Below are 19,804 nucleotides of genomic sequence, written 5' to 3' on the forward strand. Positions count from 1 at the left end.
CCGTCCTACCTCACAGGATGATTCTAAGATTAAATAAGAGAAAGAGTGTGTCTGAAGCACTTGGCACAGTGCCTGACACCTTGTCAGTCCCGATTCATGTAGCTTCTCAGAATTCTTTCGACAGCTCACCATCCTACGTCCAGGTGGGGTCTGCTGCTGGTGTCTGCTCTTCAAAGGAGTTGGAAGGGTCTGCTGAGACGTGCAGCTGAGTGGAAAACCAAAATGTAATGTATCCCCTTTCCTAAAGCTCTCCCCCAGGGAGCTTTGAACCCTGAACCCAGCCAGGGACTTCAAAGCAGCATCCACTGTCAAGGGGCAACTGGAACGTGAGACGCAAGTGACATGACGAAGCCCTGTCCCCGGCCTCTGGGCCCATCTGGGCCTCATTACCTGGGACGTGGCTCCGTGTTTCTGAGTTGCCAGCCCTAAACAGTTTTGTGTCTGCATGAGCCATGGGCAGGGCCGGCAAGGCTTTTTTCGTAAGTCAGCTTGTTACTAAGTTTAGAGTCAGCCTAGGGGCTCTTTCTCGGGTCCTCTTCTTTCCCTGTCCCCTTCCCCACAAAGCAAAAAAAAAAAAAAAAAAAATCCTTATCAACTCAAGTTAGAAACAACCTCCAGCCAGTCAGGCCACCTTCTTTCAACTGGTGATCAAGTGGAAAGAAGAATGGCCTCCCACTGATAAGCCCCAAAATAACCGCCCAGAAGTGCTGTCAGACGGGAGCCGTGCTCAGCTGCTGGTCCAGAATGTTGGGCCTTCTAGAGCAGCGGTCCCTAACTTTTTTGGCCCCAAGGACTGGTTTCTTGGAAGGCAGTTTTTCCACGGACCGGGGAGGGGGGATGGTTTCGGGATGATTCAAACACGTTACATTTATTGCGCACTCTATTTCTATTATTATTATTAATACATCAACTCCACCTCAGATCATCAGGCATTAGATCCCAGAGGTTGGGGACGCGTGTTCTAGAGGGCTTAGAGGAGCGCTACCGCCTCCTTCCCCCAAGCACTTCTCACGGCCGGCTCCATCCTCTTTTCCGCCTGCCTCCTGCCACCCCCTCCCCTTCCCGAGGTCACTTCCTGATGCCATTCCTCAACTTAGCCCCTATCCCCCCCAAAAGCAATCAAATCCACAACCTAATAAGGAAAAAGAATGAGGAGAATGTCCGCCTCCCAGCCTCTCGCCTAACAGGGCGCAGGCCCGCATCAAATTTGGAAAATGTTACAACGGGAGCGACAACCCACTGGTGGGAGGTGGGAGTGGGGCCCGTTTTCAAGAGCTGCCCTTTGCCAGCTGCAGGCAGGACCCTGCGGGAGGGCCACCTGGTTTGCGCTTTCCAAATCAGGTGGTTGACACCCTGCTCACAGGCTGAAGTGCGAGGAAAGTAATATCAGCTGCACCTCCAGTTGGGACTCACACGCCTGGGGTGGGGTGGGGACAGCACGCGTGCTTGGGACAACACGCATGCTCGGAGACAGCTCCCCTCCATTGCAACTGGGACTCTGCAGATCCTAACCCTTTCTGCCTCTGAGATGAGCAGTTTTCTTCCCCTCCACTGTGCCAGAGTTAAATTAGCCCTGGCGTTAATGAAAACTTGTCAACACTTAGAGTGGTCCCCCTCTCCCGAAACCTGTCACCCCTCCTACATCATTATCCCAGGGCACACCAACCCTTTCCTGACGCAGTTTCCATTCTCCCTTTTCTCCATGGAAGGAGGGACAAGCCCCTCTCCGCGGGGGAGCCCCGGGGAAGGGGGCCGGCTGAGCCAGACGTGCTTGTTTGGGAAGGTCAAGCTTAGTAATTAACCTGAACGCTTCAGGGAGGGGATGAAGAAGGAACCAGGCCTAAGGATGTGCCAGGCCTTTCAAATGGCTAATTATCAGCAGGCATGAGGTCATCCGTAAATACATCTAATTCTTTTGCTGTAATTAAGGTGCTCATTAAAAGTGCAGGGAGGTTCTATTTTACTTTATTTTTTTTTATTAAAGGAAAAAACACAAAAAAGCCTTTGTTTCGAATTGACAGGATGGCTTAGAACAGGCGGAGGACTCAAGGCACAGGACTAGTTTCCTGCCGAAAGAGCCTTTACAGGAAATTCACTGCAAACAATATTGGTGACCCTGCCAAGGAGGCAGACCTGGGTGATGTCATTGTTCGAAGCTGTCACCGCCAAGCCTGGCCTTGGGGGAGGAGGGCTGGTGAGATTAGAAAATGTGTGTGTGTGTTATCTAGAAGAGGCAAGTCAACTGAAAATCTGGGTGGGAGAGCAATCACAGGTGGGGGGAGGTCTTTGGAATATTCTTAGCTAGGTTCAACTTTCTTATTTTTCCAAGTTTAAGAAAATTCTCTGTTACTATGTTTGAGCCTCAAAATGCTGTTGCTTTTTCAGAGACAGCCTTTTCTGAGCCATTCCTCGTTTTGTGCTTTCTTGGGTAACTGGCTGTTACACTCTGGGATTTGTGGCCCACAAGGCAGGAAGTTAGACACCAGGTAAATGCTTGCTACTGCTTTTCTCGGGAGGAGAGTCTGCATCACTGAGTGGAAATGGAGACACAGGACTAGATTACCATATCTGCTTCTTCCACAAAAACCATTTTGGAAAACCACGCAATGCCAGCAAGTGGGCATCTATGAGTCGCTAACCTTCCCATGTACCTCCAGGAAGTGTCTGGAGCATCTATGAAAAAAGGACAAAGCTTAGCATCTTGTCTTTTTTTTCTACTGGCCGGAAGTCTAACAGAGAGGCATAAACACAGTCTTCAAATGAAAGCAACAAAAATAAACTCGAACCAGCCCTGCGTGAAGACATTAATGCAAAATATGCCAGCCGGCTTACTATTTATATGGCACAAGGCAGTCATCAGATCTAGGCCTGGGCTAAGGAGGGTTATGTCTTTTGAGGTGCCTGTTCCTTAGAATTTCAAATAACCCAGGGGTGATGTACTCAGACAGGGTTGTAACGCTGTCTCGTTTCATGCTTTGCCCAGTTCAGTCTCTGGCTAAAACCTCTGAAATGCTAATGCAGGATCAGGATACAGTTCAGAGTGGCCTCCTCCCCCACCCTGCACCCTCCCCTCCTTAAAAAACATCCTAACAGCTTTAGAAGGAAGTGTGAGGATTGAATAAGATAGCCGTAAGTTTCCTGTGGTTCACATCCTGTAATCGCTTAGTGTTCTTTTTTTTTTTTCCTCCTCACTCAACCAACATTTACCCACACACTCACAGGGTTAGGTTTAGAGATACAGCAGGGAAGAAACCCAGCCTAATTCCCATCCTCATAGCAGTCCCATTGTGGAGGGGAAGGTGGACCATAGGTAGAATGCGTTTGCAATCTATAAGCCCGTTGACATTGCCTCCTTGGGTTCAGAAAGGATCTTCCCAACAAACCCTATGTGTCTTGGAGCTCAGGTGTTCCGACTGCCTCCCTTAGAAATCCACCACCAGCTGAGTCCTGAATGTCTGGTTCTTGGTGTGTGGTTTTGTAAGTTTCCCAGGGCTGAGGAGTCACCTTGGGATCCTGCTTTTCCTGGAACTGTCCTGACGTGGGACACATTGCTAGAAAGGGCCAACAGATCTAGGCAAGAAGGAGGCCCCTCCTGGCCAAGGAAACCAGAGTTGGCGGGCATTCCCCCAGTAGTGGCATTTCTAGAACATCTATGTGGGAAAAGCTTCAGTGGCCTAGTCCGGTCCGAAGTGGGTGGATGGGGCCAGGTCTGGAAGCTGCAGACCTGCTGCTTTTGCTCAGGTGGAGGATATGTATGAGGCAGCTGGGGAGGGGCTGGTGGCCGACACCACACCAGTGCCTGAGGAGATGGTTGCCTTTGGGTGGCTCGAGCTAAGCTCCATTCTGGAGCTGACTTGTGTGCTTAGAGCCATGTTCTTGTAACTGCCAGGAAGCTGAGCCCGCTGTGGCCTCAGGAAGTTGGTGAGGTTAGCACCGGTTGCTTTTCGAAGGGCAGGTTGACACTGCATGGACGGAGCCCCGGGATTTTGTCCTTTGGGGACACTGTGGTGAAAATCCTCTTTTGGGTTGCTGGCTCCCTTGCTCGTTAGGTGTCTTGAAGCGGGAGTTGAGAGGAGGAGGGAGAGGTATTAAGTGCAGCCCAGCCAAAAAATCTCCAACGTATATGGAAAACTTCAGTGCTTTCCTGATCTTTTGTGGAAATAGCTGTTCACTCTTAGCACCAACTGGAAAGTGTTGGCAGCTGGAGGGGATCATTCCTCCAGGGCCCCTCGGAGCCAGTGTGTCTGGGGTTCCTACCGTCTTCCTGACCTTACCTTTCTCTTGTGTGTCACCCATCTCAGCCTCCCAGCCCCATCATTTGGGGCCTGGGAAGCGTGTGTTCTGGATCTCCCAGGAAATGTGGGGTTTCCACACCCTCTAACCTGACCCGGAGTTTCAGGCTATTTGTGGTGCATAGGAGATGCTGGGATTTGAGGAGGGGGTGGTCAGAGGAGGCTGGGAGCGGAGTCAGGGCAGCTTTGCTCTGTTGCTGTTTGAGGGACAGGACCGGGCTGGCTCCGTTGTGTCATATAGGGTGTCCCTCCGGGTGGGTGGCCCTGTCTTTTGGGCCATTGGGAGTGGAGGGGGGGTGTGAGTGCTCCTGGTTTTCTTCTGGAGTGGAGAGATTGCCGTCTGGGTTATCGAAGGGCAGGTGACAAAAACCAGTGAAGGAGCTTGGGTGGGGACCAGGGCTGCCACTACTCAGCTTCCGCTGATTGTGGGCCTGGAACTTCATTTCCCAGAAGTTTGGAAATCCAGAGTTCTGCAGGGCAATTCACTCAGTTTAAAAAATGGGCCCCCAAACCTGGAGGCCATATGAAATGGGCCCCCAGAGCTAGGGATTTGTGACCTCTGACCTCGAATGTCTGCACGGTCTCGTTTTTCTCTCTCTCCTTTAGTTCCTTCTTTCCTCTCAACTGGATTGCCGCTGCTAATCCTCTTACTGGGAAGGAGAAAATCCATTTTCTTTTGCTCCTTGGTGGTGACAGCTCTGATAAAAGGTGGTTGAAATGAATGGTGGTTAAAAAAGAGGGCTTGCCCTGTCTGGTTCCCCTCTCTGGACTCTTTTCCCCATTACTGTAGATAAAAGGATCGGCTCCTCAAAATTTCTCTCACCATATACGGATTTTTAGGATCTGGCTCCGCGTTTCTGTGAACAAAAATAGTAGAAAGTTGTGTTTTGTTTTTCATTTGTTTTTGTTTTAGAAGGCTCCAAACAACGTTCATACAAAGGCAGCTCTTCTCATACACAATGAACCTGGTGAACAATGCCAACCTTCAGAATTGACTGCCAGTTCAAATTCTGCACCCCAGTGGCAGTTGTACAGAAATACTCATTTAGGATTGTTCAGCTAAATTTGACTTCTGGAAGGTCTTGGCAGCCTGGGTTTTGTGAAAGATATCAATTCTAAGATCTGTGTAGACAGAAAAGCCAGAACACAGTACTAGTCACTGATGAAAGAGTTGACGGATTTCAGAAAAATGGGGCATACTAGGTGTGCGATAATAAAGCTAACTTAAAAAAAAAAAAACTGACACTTATCCCTGGAAAATTCATGCAGTTTTTTCCCTAAGCTCTAATTAAGTTCCCTGTTTATTGGATTAATGGCCCCACAGAAAAAAAGATCCTTATCAAGCTTTGCATTTGGGAAAGCTTTGCATCTGTCTGGCTGGGAAAGGCCAGGAAACTCCCCATAAAGGCATTGCCCTCAACTTTAACTTTTTTGGGCTCCGTTACCTCCTCTCTGGTCTGAGTACTTCCTGGCTTGATTGTTTTCTCAAGCTGGCCTTGAGTCCTTAGATGTTATTTGTGTGCCTCGAAATAGTTGGAGGAAAAATGGTTGTAATGCTTTGCATTGCTCCCTGCCTGTCCGGTGGATGGAAACTCTCTCTGTCTTCAAGGATACGGGCTTCCCACCCAGGAACACGGCTGGGTGGAGAAGACCTTATCACCTCGGCTGGTCTGCCGTGTTATTCCAGTGGGCTCTCGCCATACTTCAGGGCCTGGGCTGAAAAAGTTTCCAGCTTTCCACCAGTCGGCAGCCCAAGGTGCTTTAGGATAGAGCAAGTTGGTAGGGGTTCTCATCAGTGGGCTTCACTGCCAGCCACAGGCCACCCAGGGGTGTTTGTTACACCAGGCTCTGTTTGGTTTCTTTGATGTGTATCTGTTTTGGTGGATTTGGAATGAATGAAGGAAGAAGGAGATGAATTATGGAGGGGAAGGGAGGTCCAGCAGATAAGGAAGAGAAGCTCTCAATGCCAGTTTTAAGTGATCGATCCCAGCACAATTGATGAAGGAGGTGGCGTCGTCCACCCTTGCAGCCTTTACTGAGCATCTCTCCAGTATGTGCCATAAACAAGGAACTGGGTGAAGAGAGGTGAGCGAGATAGTCCTTTCTGTCCTCGTGGAGCTTCCGTCCAGTGGGGAAGATAGGCATTGACAGCAGCAAAACAATAAAAGTGCCAAACGTACAGTGTTCCAAATGGTGATCCTTGTTTTGAAGGAAAAGAGCAGAGCCCTGTAGGAGCATGCCGTGGATTGGGCAGCAGCCACCCTGGGAGAAGAGTGTCCTGGGCAGGAGGACCTGAGAAGCGTGGGAGGAGAGAGAGTGGGGCCAGGGCAGTGGGGCCCAGCGGAGAGGGTGGTGTGAGGTGACAGCCTCACAGAAAGGTGACAGCCACCAGAACATGCCTCCAGTGAGGATCTTGAGTTTTCTTCTAAATGAACAAAAAAGCATTGGTTGCACAAAAATTTACTTCACGGCAGTCAGTGTTTTGGCTACAGTCCATGGGGTCACAAGGCTTCCCAGGTGGCGCTTGGTGGTAAAGAATCCACTTGTTCGATCCCTGGGTCGGGAAGATCCCCTGGAGAAGGAAATGGCATCCCACTCCAGTATTCTTGCCTGGGAAATCTCATGGACCAAAGGACCTGGCAGGCTACAGTCCATAGGGGACTAAACAAGTCACTGTTTTGGGCACTGCGTTATATAGCCGTGTAAAAATAAAACCGAACCATCCCTGCCCTCCTGGGGCTCCCAGTCAAGTGGAACGCCATGGAAGCGTGTTCTTTTTTTGATGCTGGGACAAATCCTGTGATAGCTCATAAAGCATATAGCACTTTAAAATACAGTCCTTGGGAACTCCCTGGCAGTCCAGTGGCTAGGACTCTGTGCTTTCACTGCCACGGGCACAGGTTCGATCCTTGGTCGGGGAGCTAAGATCCTGCCAGCTGTGCCTCACAGCCAAAACAAAACAAAACTTTGCAGCAGCCTGTTTTTATTCTACCTTATGGATGAGGAGACTGGGGTTCAGAGAGGTTATGTGATTTGCCCAGGGTCATTCAGCCGACACACGACAGAACCAGGAATCAAACCATGCCCTTCTCCTTCTAGGTGATTTCTCCCCTGTCAGGGCTGAGGGATTGGTTCTCTCTGTGACTTTATGCCCCCGGTGATATGAATCAGGGGCTCCTGGTGATCCCTGGACTTGAGGCAGGCGATGGCATCAAGTCACCTACAGGATCCAGGATAAGGTTGGTGATGTCCCAGCTTCAGTAGCCCAGAGCTGTGTGTTTCACCTTTGCGGTGGCTTCTTGGGTGGGAGCCAGGCATTCGTCTGACCCGCATGTCTGGCGGAACTTGTGTGAATGGTGGCTCGGAGCCGGGGAGTTGCTGTAGCACCCCAGCCAAACCTTCCGGGTGCCGTCTGCCTATATATGGCCTGGCCTCAGAGGACAGGTGATGGCAGGAGGAGCTGTTTTCTGTGTTGCTGGTGGGAGGTGCCCAACTACATTCCTTTTCAGACAAGCACAAACTAGATACCTTTGAAACCAAAGGTCTGAAAGCAGCCAAAGAATTAATCGCGGCCTGAAAAGCACAAGCTGAGGGTACAGCCAGCCTGGCTTGTGCGTCACCTTCTCCACTTTGTTGCTTTTTAATAAGCCCAGAAATACCTCTTAAGAGAGGAGGATCTTCTGTGAACGCCTCCAGCCGCGTTCCTTCTGGCCGACAGCGAGGCCTCCAGCCCTCGAGGGCTCAAGTCCACCCTGCTATCGGGCGCACTTTGGCTGATGAGGTGCTGGGCAGAGGTTGCAGCTGCCACCAGAGGGTTTGGTGATAAAAGGTCAGCTGGATGGACCCAGCTCTTCATCACTCAATCAAGAGGCCTCACAGCAGGGAGAGAGCAAGGCCAGGACGCAGGGACTCCTGCGGTGCACGGAGAGGCCAAAGCTGGGCCCATGTGTGCTCCCCGGCACCCCTGCCCTGTAGACTTGGTGTCTCCTAGACACAGGCCCTGGAGCCAGAGCAAGGCTCAGATGCTGCCCCTGGTGCTGCACTTACTGCCTGCTGGACCTTGGACAAAGTGGCCCCAGTTTCCTCATCTACAGGATAGAACCAATAATGTGTTGACCTCAGGGTCAGGATTCAGTAAAGCGATGGGGTGGGGCATGTTTACCGAGGTGCAGAGATGGTGGCTTTTTTGCTTAGACTCTGTCTCCTGGGGTGGGCAGTTAGGACGGAGTCTTTGCGAGGTCTCTTCCTGTGGGATCTGGAGTCCCACCAGGAGTGATGGTTTGGGGGTTGAGGGGTGGGTGGGTGCTGGGAACCTTTCTTCAACTCAGAAACAGCAGCCAGAGAATTAATATGACAGCTTCTTATGGTCTCTAATATGAAGCCAGCTGCTCTTTGTTTTAGTGTCTTTTTCCCCACTAATATTCGTTGTCTGACTTAAAAAAAATTTTTTTTTAATCGAGATGAGGCCTTTAATTTAATTGGAGGATGATTGCTTTACAATGCTGTGTTGGTTTCTGCCATACAAGATTGCGAATCAGTCATAATCATATATCCTCTTCCTCTTGAGCCACACCCCCGCCCCGACACCCCTGCTCTTTGAAGATGGACTCAGATCGAACAAGTTCAGTTGCTGGATATGGACGTGTTAAGCATTGAAGAGGGCCTGGGAAATAAGGATGCTAGAAAGGGGCAGAGGTGTCTTGCTCATCCTTAATAGTCTCAGGCCCAGGGTGGAGGGTGGAGCCCTGTGGTTTATGAGCAGACTCTGGATGAGAAAGCAAAGCCAGGAGGGCCACGTGCTTACTACCTCAGTGTCCTGCGAGTGGGCCAGAGGGGCCCCGCCGGGCCTCAGAGAGGCTCGTGGGGTATTGTGTGTCCTGCAGAGCGCCCCATGAGTCCTTCCCTCTGGGAAGCCTTCCACCCGGGCAGGGCCTCCGGGGCCGGATGTGAAAGGTAAACAGGCAGTCCTTCTTCTCTTTACCGCAGTGGAGCCCGGAAAGGCCCGGGTTGTGGCTTTTCATCTCAGGAAGCCCTGAGGTCCCACCGGCTCCCCTGAAGCAGCCTCTCTGTCCCCGTGCAGCAGCGGAACCAGTGTGGCCCCAGCACCTGTCCTGAAGCCTGAGCAGCAATAACCACCCCCGCCCCCCGCCATCCCATCTCCTCGTGGGAGACAAAATGACCCGCTTGAAATTTTGATCCGTATCCCAAGCCTGGAAGCCCCCGGCCCTGCGGGGTCTGTTGTTTACTGCCCAGCCTGTCTCTCCCCGCCCCCTGCTCGCGTCGCTGTGCGGGCACGCCAGCTGCCTCTGCGCCACGCTCTCTCCTACCGGCAGGGCTGTTTCCCTCACCAGGCCCCCACGCAGCCCCTCCTCGTTCCTGAGATCCACAGCTCTCCTCCACCGTTGGTCAGCAAGTCACACTCGACCCCTCCCGCCCGGGCTGGGTCTCTGTCTTAGGGGCGCGCCTGTCGCCTCCGTTCCTCTGTTAGCTCCACCCATGTTTTAATCCTTCCACCCTCCCATGACACTGTGAGGGCCGTGAGAGTAGGCTCACCTTTGTCTCTTGCTGTGTGTATTCCCAGCGTGTGGAACAGATACAGGTGCTCCGATAAAGGCGTATTACAGAGTATAAATGTATGTTTATTGGAGCATCTGTATCTGTTCCGCATGGATTACTAGCCAGTCCATCAGGCAGGTCAAATGGACCTGCCACCTGTCTGTTCACCCACTTATTTGAGTGCCTCCTGTGGAGCAGCTTGGTGTTAAGGGTAAAAAGATTGCTCACCCTCGGCTCCTCTGGGAAGGAAGTCCCTCTGCAGGCCCCGTGTAAGCCATGTGCTCTGGAAGGTCATAAGCCGTCCTTCCCCAGACCCAGTGGGTCAGCCAACTGTCCTGGCTGACTTCTGCATCAGTGCCTACCAGATACAAAACACAAAGAGGATGCTTTTCAGGAGGGGAGACATCACTGTCACTGGGGAGTGGGAGACACGTTGTTGGGACAGAATTCATCCCATTTTGTGCAAACGCTTCCCAAGCTAGGTGTCCACACGTCGAGTGCCAGGCAGCGGTCCAGGCCTCCGGATACAGCACAGGAGAAGGCCCCTGCCCTGAGAAAATGAGGCTAAACACAGGGAGGCCTTTTTTAAATTTTTCTTTTTTTAACTTTTCCCTTTTATACAGAGATTGCTACCTATAGGTCAAATTAACTTAGTATAGCAAGAGACAATAAAATGTTTTGTTTCTCAAGATAGCTACAGACGTTAAAAACCAAGCCCTGTGGTTTCACTGCTGGCCGCCGTCCCGAAGCCTGGCTGACTGTGGTACCGGGTCCTAGGGCAGCCCACTCGCCTTCATGTCCTGAGCGGAGCCCGGAGATGCGGGGTACCAGGAGAGGAAGCGCGGTCTGGGCTATCTTTGGTGGCCATTGTTATTTGTGGGGCATTGGCAGAGAAGTCAGGACCGTGGAAAATCTAGAGAAAGAGAGAGGCTCCGTGGTGCGGTCGAGCAGAATTCGATAGCTCCTTGGGGCTCTCGGGGCCACGGGACCCAAGGCGACCCAGCTGTGCGGTCTCTGCTGTCGGCCTCGGCCCTGGGCTTTGTCCGCCCTCGTCCCTCCACACCTCCTTTGCTGTCCGTGTGAGCGACGCCTGGGGAATGAGCTGCTCCGTGTTCCGAGTTCAGGCCCCTGGGACCTTCTCTCTGTTCTGGAGAACAAAACCTGAGATTGTTTCTCCTTTTAAATGCAACTTTGTTCCGCAGGAGAGGAGAAAAGTGAGAAAGAAGTGCCTGTTTGTTTGACGGTAGTGAGGTGTCCTTGATACACCTTTGGAAAGGGCCCGTTTGCCCGGCAGCCTTTGCCGGATAATGAGAGGAGAGGAACACGGGGGACTTGGGGGGAATCTGAGGCTGGGAGTGGAGACGGGGCGGTGAGGGTGGGGGGACTTCACCTCACAGCAGCCTGGTCCGTCCGTCTCTTGCAGCAAAGTAGAGTAGTACTGGATGGTCCAACAGCTGGGTTCTATCCTGGGGGAAAGATATATGCTTGGCTATTGGCCTCGATGCATTTAAAAAATGTGTCAGCCTCTACTGGCCGATTCCATTTCCTCACTTCCAAATACTTCCCAAGCCCGGCCGCTCCCCCCGAGTCTGTCCTCTCCAAGATCTCCAGAGACTGGCTAATTACCACCCCTGAGGGTGTGGGCACAGCAGCGCCCATTCGGGATGTGTTAGGCACCTCCTTAGTGCCAGGGGCTGTATTAGGTGCTGGGCTGTGGCAGGGCCCCTGCCCGCTTTGTCAGCCTCTCTGCAGTGCGTGGTCCTTTCAACTCCCCCCACAGCCACCACATTCATGAACATATACAAAAGCGGAGGGAATCCTTACGTACCCATCACCAGCATCAACAGTTACTAACCTTCTGCCAAATTTATTTCATCAGCTTCTCCCAGCACACTCCCCCCCTCAGACTGTTTTAAAGGCAACCCCAGACGTCACCCCTAACTGCTTCCGTATGTTTCTCTAATGGATACGGTGTCTGTGTTTTTGACGGAGCCACACACCATTGTACTGGATGCTTCTGAGCGTGTCTCAAGGAAAAAGAAAAACAGTTCTCCCCTTTGCTTTCCTCGACTTCACCTTCTCCCCTCTTCTACCCTAAGAGAAGCTCAGAATGCGTTCACGTGAGTGAATGCATGTGCAAACAAATGGCTTTTCTGCTGAGTTTTTTTAAAATTATTTTTATTTTGGCTGCACGGGTTCTTCATGGCAGTGTACAGGCTTTCTCTTGTGCAGCGCACAAGCTCGGTTGCCACACGGCAGGTGGGATCTTAATTCCTTGACCAGGGATCGAACCCGTGTCCCCTGCGTTGAAAGGCATTTGAACTCTCAACCACTTCTTCTGAGTTTTAGATGCAAGTTGAAACTTACACGCCAGGTAGCTATGCAGCACACACTTCACACTCAGCGTGTCCCAAGCCAGACTCGTTCCCGAGCCCCTCTGCCTGGGTTCTTCATATCTGGGTCTGACGTCCAAGTCAAAAACATTGGAGTCGTGTTTTGACTCCTCAGCCTGTCGCGGGCACCAGGTTTTACTTACTTCTCTCAAGTATCAGAATCCTGACCCTCCTCCTGTCCTTTCCACTGCTAACGCAGGGACACTTAGTGAGTCCTGGGAAAGTGCAGATTCTGAAGTCAGACCAACAGGGATGAACTGCAAGTGCTGCTGCGCTCACTGCCTTGCCCTGGGCGGCAGCAGGGAAACAGGACTCTGAGGGTAGTGACTGCCTCCAAGGCCTGTGGGGAGTCTCCAACGAGCCGGTGCTGTGCACCCTGCCGGGCACACAGGAAGTGCTCTGATCTGGCCGCAACAGGCCAGGTCTCCCACAGCGGCCTCCTAATGGCTTCGCTCCAGTCTCCCGGTTCATCTCGGTGGCTCCACGAACATGACTCGTATCTAACAGGGTCGCTCTGAGAAATCTTCCCAGAGGACAAATTCTGAGTTCCTCAGCCTCTCTGCCTCCTGACCCCAGCTGCCACCATCTCCTGCATCTTTCCCTGAAAGTGAAAGTAGCTCAGTCGTGTCCTCCTCTTGGTGACCCGATGGACTGTGCAGTCCTTGGAATTCTCCGGGCCAGAATCCTTGAGTGGGTAGCCTTTCCTTTCTCCAGGGCATCTTCCCAACCCAGGGATTGAAGCCAGGTCTCCTGCACTGGAGGCGGATTCTTGACCAGCTGAGCCACAGGGAAGCCCCTGTTTCCCTGAGGAGTTCCCCAGAGATCTCTTGCACATTTACGTTGTCTTGTTCTTGATGTTCCCACTGTGTGGGACGACCCTCTTCCCAGGTCACCACCTATCAGAATAGCGCTCCTCTTTCAGGGCCCGGATCCGGTGTCGCCTGACCTCTGCTGTCCTCGGATCACACTGCCCCGCAGTGGCTCGCTCACCGGTGTCCCTCTCCAGCTGGACCGTGCCCTCCTCCAGGGCAGAGCGGCAGGTTCTGTACATCTCCCAGGCCCTCAGCTGTGACTCCCTTTGCTTGTCCTGAATCTGCTTCTCCAGGAGATGGGAAGCTACCTGAAGGCCAGTGTCAGCCTTGTCAATGTTCAATTACGTAAACAGGGGATTTCTCATTCTCTCCACCTTCCATTTCTTCCTTTTTTCTTTGTTTTCTTTTCCAAGAGGAGAGGATGCTGTAGCAGTTAGGGACTCACGGCAAGGGTTCGCTCACACTGGTGAGGGGGAACAGCTACCCACTTTGGTCGCTCTGCCGTGAATTCAGGCTGCCTTTTCCCTGGTTCTATCCAACAGGTTCCATCTGTGGGCCGCAGGCCAGCTGCTGGGGGGGGTGGTGGGGTGCACTTTGGGATACAGGCCTTCTTATCCTCCTTTTGTTTGTAGCCCCACCTTACCGAAGGGAGCGGGCCCCAGTCATCTCAGACAGGACGGCAGCACATGGCGTGTCTGCCTTCCTGCAGCCGCCTGCCACCCACAGCGCAGAGAGGATCAAAGGCCCAGGCAGTGGAGGGGATGGGACTGACGGGGTCTGCGTCAGTGGAGCCGGAGCCGCCTCCTGCCCCGTCCTCCCCTCCTTCCCTCCCGTGGGACGCAGGGGCTCCCGTGAAAGGGGCTGCAGCCATTCGGAATAGATTTTGCACGGGGGGTTTAAGATTTAAAGCAGTGACATTTTTTCAGTGGCACAGCTGTCTTTCAAGTCGAATCCCATGTGGATCTGCCATGTTGTAAAATTGAATAAATAGCTGCTGAGGTTAAGTGTGAGTAGGGAGGCAGCTTCCCTCCCTACCCACCCGTCCTCTGCCCGGCACCCCTCGCAGGTGAGCTCTTTCCGAATGCTGTTTGAAAATTGCCCCTGGGCATCATGTCTGCTTCTCAGCTGAGAGAGGAGGTTCACTGTCCGTTTGTGAAGCCTGTTGGGGTTCACTCTCAGGCCTGTGTGTTTCTAAAGAAGATGACTTGGTGGGGACGGGGCGGGGTGGGGGGGTCCTGGGTCTGCATGAAGCTGTGGAGTAACCGTCACCTAGATCTGGGAAGGAGGAGGCGTTGACACAGGATGGGCGCGTCCTGCCAGCTCTGCCTTGAGAGTTCTCTCCATCTTCACTGCTGTGACCCTGCTGTCCCCACAGCCACCGAGGGGGTCTTCCCACAACCTAAATCCAGTCATGCTACGGCCCCCTCCCCCGCAAAAGCTTCCTGCCACTCCTAGAACGGGCTTCCCTGGTGGCTCAGCAGTAAAGAATACACCACCAATGCAGGAGATGTGGGTTCGATGCTTGGGTCAGGAAGATCCCCTGGAAGAGGAAATGGCTACCCACCCCAGTATCCTTGCCTGGAGAATTCCATGGACAGAGGAGCCTGGCTGCAGTCTACGGGGGTCACAAAAGAGTCGGACACGACTTAAGGACTGAACAGCAACAACTCTTAGACGTGTAGTCCCCACCCCTCCTCCAGGGGCCCGTCAGGCTTCTGCTCTTCCTCTAGGCCACACCCACCAGGCCTTTTCCCACCTGGGGTCTCTCCTGGAATGATCTCCCTCCTGCTGTCCACTGGTTGGCCCCTTCTGTTGGTTCAGAGAGAGGCCTCCTTGACTTGGCTGAATCCCTCCCCGGTTACTCAGTTCTGTCTGTTGGTGGCCCTGTTGTACCACACCACCGCCATCTTCCTCTCTTCCATGTCATCCCCTCCACTAGCATGTAGACTCCGTGAGGGCAGGGATGTGTGTTTAATCCCAGTGCTGAGGAGCTGGCAGCATGTTTATTGGAAATGAGTGAGTGAAGTTTAGGAGAAGCTCTTGAGCCGTGAGTCTTCCCCTCCTGGAGGCTGGCCCCCCAGGGAGGAGGGGTCCGACGCCAGCCCAGGCCCAGGCCCAGATGACTCTCTGGGATCCTGGGTCTGGCCACCTTCTCTGTTCTTGGGCAGTGTCAGGGCACTCAGACCTAACCCTGTCATCCCCGGAGCCTCCAGCTCGGCCCCTGCCTCTCCTGTTTGGGGCTCCTCTGGGAGGAGGCAGGTGGTCCGGGCGCTCAGAGTCTAGGCAGGACTTGCTGTTCTACCCCAGCCTGAAATTGATTCCCTTCAGGCCCTGCCTTGAGCCAAGCTCTGTGAACAGAGGGAGGCTTGGGAGCCAGGCCTCCCTGACCACGTGTTGAGGAGAGAGCGATGGAGCTGCATGGCCGGAGGACCACCAGCCTTCTCTTCCCTCCTCGTCAGGGCACACCATGGCTGCACCTTTGTACGAGTCACTGGCCGTAGCCCGTCATAAATTGTTTTTTCCTATGTTATCAGAGAGACTTTTACCGGGCGCCTCCTATGCAGTCCGGGGACAGATTTGATATTTGATACAGGGTCAGTTAACACGTTGTCAAGTCGAAATCTGTCATTGTGCCCATATAAGGCAAACTCCTCGGGTTACTTTTTACCTTGGCAGAATCTCAGGAATGTCAAGGTAACCAGGCCACCTCAGCATAGCTCTGATTCTCGCTGGGTCACCTGACCAGCCCTCCCTCTTCTGTGACTCACACTGTAGCCTGCGAGCTAGCCCTGAGACGCACGGGGGTGGGGCGGGGCTGGGCGGGGCGGCAGCGCTGGTGGCCCCGGGGGCGGGTGGAATTGGTGGAGGGTCTCCAGGACTGCGCTCGGTTGTGTGTCTGCTTTCAAAGGAGAGAAACTTAAGAGAGGTGCCCCACGGAGGGCCCGCCAGAGTGAAAAGCGGAAACAGCGGAAACGGAGCACAGCCTTGGCCAGACTCTAGGTTGGTTAGGAGACATGTGGGCCTCGGTTCTGACACCTACCAGCTGTGTGACCACAGGCTGGTGGCTGATCTGTAAAATGTAGAGGACTCAGAGCAAATCCTGGTACATAGTAAGCGCTCAGTAAATGTGAGTCATCCCCGCAGTTGTGTCAGGGTATACCCCACCCAACTGTAAAAACACCTCTGCTGTTTTCCTTTGAGGCTCCGCCCCTTTAGTAGCTTTAATGGGGCAGATTGAACTGGTCCCCGGAGCCCTCCCTGGAAAACTGAACCCACAACTTCACGATGGCCCCTCGTCCCCTGACTCCCCCGTGTGTGCTCCCACACACACATAGAGCAAGCCACTCTGTCGTTTCAGGGCCGGGAGTCAGCTGAGAGCGGCAGGGGCCCCTCTGTCCTGTGACGTCACGCTGCTCCTGGAGACGCCGCCCCCCGTGACTGCCTTGTGGTTCCGTGCAGTTCAGCCAGGCCTTTGTACCAGCCCCAGGAAGGCCTGTGGGTTGGACAAGCCAAGGTGGCAGTCTAGCCCTGTCCCTCTGCCAGGGCAAACGCTTTCACCATTTTTAATAGAGCAATTATGAGTCAGAGGTTTCAGTCTCTCTCTGCTGGTTCCTCCCAGTCCTGTAATTATCCTTTGGCTATAGAACCTTCTTTTGGTTTTTCTTTTTTAAAAATCTTCCTAAGACACTCACTGTCCATCTCGTGTGTCCAAGGGGTCTGAGAAGGAGTGCCTGTGGTAAAGGAAAAAAAAAAAAGAATCCAAATCCAGAGTGATTTCTTACCCTACAGAAATGATGCCTCCGCCTCCCACCCCCAGCACCATTCTAGCACCCTGCCAGGACGCAGAGCCAGCGAGGTAGGACGCAGGGCAAGAGTAGATAATTCTGAACACCTCCAACTACCTCTTGGCAAACTTCAAACTCCAGGCCTGGAATTTCTGGTCTGAGGCACCTCCCAGATTGACCGATGGATTCATTCACTCTCTTATCCAGTACGAGCCTCAGCAAAAGGCAGGCAAGCTGATCAAGCACCTCCACGGTCCCCCTGACGGTGCTGGTCCACTCCGAGATGAGGAGAATGGGTCCTGCAGTTAAATGCCTGCGTTCACTCAGCCTCCAGGCTCGCCCTGCTTCCCAAGGGATCGTCTTACTCCCAGGCTGTGAGAGTGAGAAGCCAGCAGGACAGAGCATATAGGAAATAGTGCGCGTCTGTGAGCGCTGGCCCGGCTCTGGGTCCCCTGGTGTGTCCAGAGCAAAGGTTTCCAGCACAACCCGTTCCGCCCTGTCCGTGTCACCCACATCCCTGCTTTGTGCTGGAGCGGGAGAAGGCTTCTGACCTGACTGGCTGGCTGATGAATCAGAATGTCCCAAAAACAGGAAAACGGAAAGGGATCACCGAGGAGGAGTTTCAGATGTCAAAGGCGAAATCGCTCGGGGGCCGGCCCCAGGTGCTTGCCCTTCTGCCAACAAGGCCTAGTTCGGGGATCATGTAAACTGCTGCAGAAAACAAGCTGTCTGCTAGAAGTTGAGTGGGGGTAGGATGGGGGAATGCGTGTGTCTGCCATCAGGTGGCCCTGGTCCTCAGCACGCTCTGCACCCCTGGATTCTGTTGGGGAGTTCCTGCGGTGGGCTGCCATGGCCCAGGGCGGAAGACACTCAAGTCCTGTCAGTGCCCCCCTCGCCGACTTTTTCTCCCCAAATACCAAACACCTGTTACCTGGACGAGCCCATCCAACAGGCGGATTTGCCCTGGTCCGCTTAGCCACCTGTTCAGATTCTAAGCCGTACAGTCTCGAGGCCAGAACTGGCTCACTTGGCTATCTTTCTGAAGGATCAAAGTTTAAACCAGACGATCTTTAATCTCCCCTCCCAAGGCTGAAACCCGAGCCCAGCTGTAAGCCATTGAAAATAAATGGGGTTTTTGTGACTCAAACTCCCTGTTCTCCAGGTGAAGGGCCTCCTGTGCCCGATTGTCTCACAGCAGAATGCCAGATGGGGCCAGAGGAGGCGGAGGGCAGGGCCCCAGCCTCTGCTGCTGCTGCCCTAATTTTAAAACTGCCTTTTGGGAGTGGAAGTTTTCTCTTTTAAAGGTAGCTATTTCAAGGTAGGCCTCCCCCATCTCCTCTTCCTGCTGAGAAGGCCTCCTTTGAAAGCGGAGCAGTGCCTCCTACCTCCGTCCCGTGGGCTCCGCCTGCCTGTAGCTCAGACCCTTGCTTCCCTGTGGATTCTGTGTGGATGTTTGTGTGTTGGGGGGGAGCCCCCCCCACCCTGGGAGGACCCAGTTTGTGGAGTGTAATCTGAGTAGCTTTGGGTTGCTGGCTTAGTTTTCCATGTGTGAGAAGGCTCCAGAAAGGTCCGTTTGAGAGCAGAGACAGGCTCAGCCTGGGGCACCTCTCTACCCTGGGCTGCTTGTCCCCTGCTTCTCCGAGAGTCCAGGCTGGTCTAACAGATGGAGTGGCGAGGGCTCCCTGGTTCTGCCTGGGCTTCGGATTCCTCATTTTTAGAACAAAAGGTTAGATCTGAGTGGTGATTCTCCACCCTGGCTTTCTGTTGGATTCACCTTTGTGTTAGATTCAACCCTGGCTTCTGGTTAGATTTGTAAAATATTGTTATTTGGGACCCATTTCCAAGAAATCTGGCTCATTTGTCCTGGGGTGAAGTTCAGGCGTGTTTTTTTTTTTTTAAGAAGCTCTCCAGTCCTGTACATTTATTGTAGCTTGGATTTCAGTAAGGGTCCAAGACATATGCATTGGGGAAAGAACAGCTTTCTCAGTAAATAGTGCCAAAACAACTGAATGTGAAGGATAGAATTAGACCCTTTCCTCATAGCATATGAGAAAAAGGACCTCCAACTGGATCAAGGACCTAAATGTAACTTCTAGAAGAGAACATAGACATAAATCTTCATGACCTTGGGTTAGGCAGTGATCTATGTGAAAGTGAAAGTCCGCTCAGTCCTGTCCGACTCTTTGTGACCCCGTGGACTATACAGTCCATGGAATTCTCCAGGCCAGAATACTGGAGTGAGTAGCCATTCCCTTCTCCAGGGGATCAACTTTTTGCTTCAAAGGACAAAAGAAAGTGAAAAGACATCATGGGAGATCATATTTGCAAGTCATACATCTGGTAAGGGTCAAATGTCCAGAATATATAAGAACTCATAATGCAACAGTGAAAAGACCAAATAACCCAGTTAAAAATGGACAAAGGACTAGGACAGACATTTCTCCGAAGAAGATGCACAGTTAGAAAATGGCACATGAAACGACGCCCAACGTCATTAGTCGTTAGGGAAATGCAAATCAAACGCCGCAACAAGCTACCGCCTCAACCACTAGGATGACTGTACTCAGAAAGTCGGTTAATGACAAGTGTTGGCGAGGATGTGGAGCAGCTGGAGTCGTCACACTCTGCTGGTGGGGACGTTAACAGTGCAGCCTGTTTGGGAACCAGTTAGGCAGTTCCTCAAATGATCAAACATACATTTACCATGTGACCCGCCAGTTGCCCTTCTAGGTATATTCTTAAGAGAACTGGAAACATATCTTCACACAAAAATTTGTGCATAAATGCCAGTAGCAGCGTTCCTCACGATAGCAGATGTATGCGGTAGCAAAGGTAGAAATAACCCGAAAGTCCATCAGCTTGTGAGTGGACAAAATGTCACATGTCCATACGATGGAATATTCTGTCAGAAGGGGATGCGCTACAATGTATGTAAGTGAACCTTGAGAACATGCTGAATGAAAGAA

General features: G+C 52.6%; 1 protein-coding gene and 1 long non-coding RNA gene across 5 annotated transcripts in view; one reads left to right on the plus strand and one right to left on the minus strand.

Annotated features, from left to right (window-relative positions):
* Positions 1 to 19,804, plus strand: part of ACTN4 (actinin alpha 4) — a 72,459-nt gene that overhangs the window by 15,069 nt on the left and 37,586 nt on the right. The window lies entirely within an intron of this gene.
* Positions 13,147 to 17,418, minus strand: LOC121816372 (uncharacterized). The gene is made up of 2 exons (XR_006055929.2): positions 16,956 to 17,418; positions 13,147 to 16,784 (listed from the first exon to the last, which is right to left on the minus strand). It is a non-coding gene; the product is annotated as an uncharacterized LOC121816372 (long non-coding RNA).

Source organism: Ovis aries, chromosome 14, assembly GCF_016772045.2.
Source record: "Ovis aries strain OAR_USU_Benz2616 breed Rambouillet chromosome 14, ARS-UI_Ramb_v3.0, whole genome shotgun sequence".
In the NCBI taxonomy this organism is placed as follows: Eukaryota; Metazoa; Chordata; class Mammalia; order Artiodactyla; family Bovidae; genus Ovis; species Ovis aries.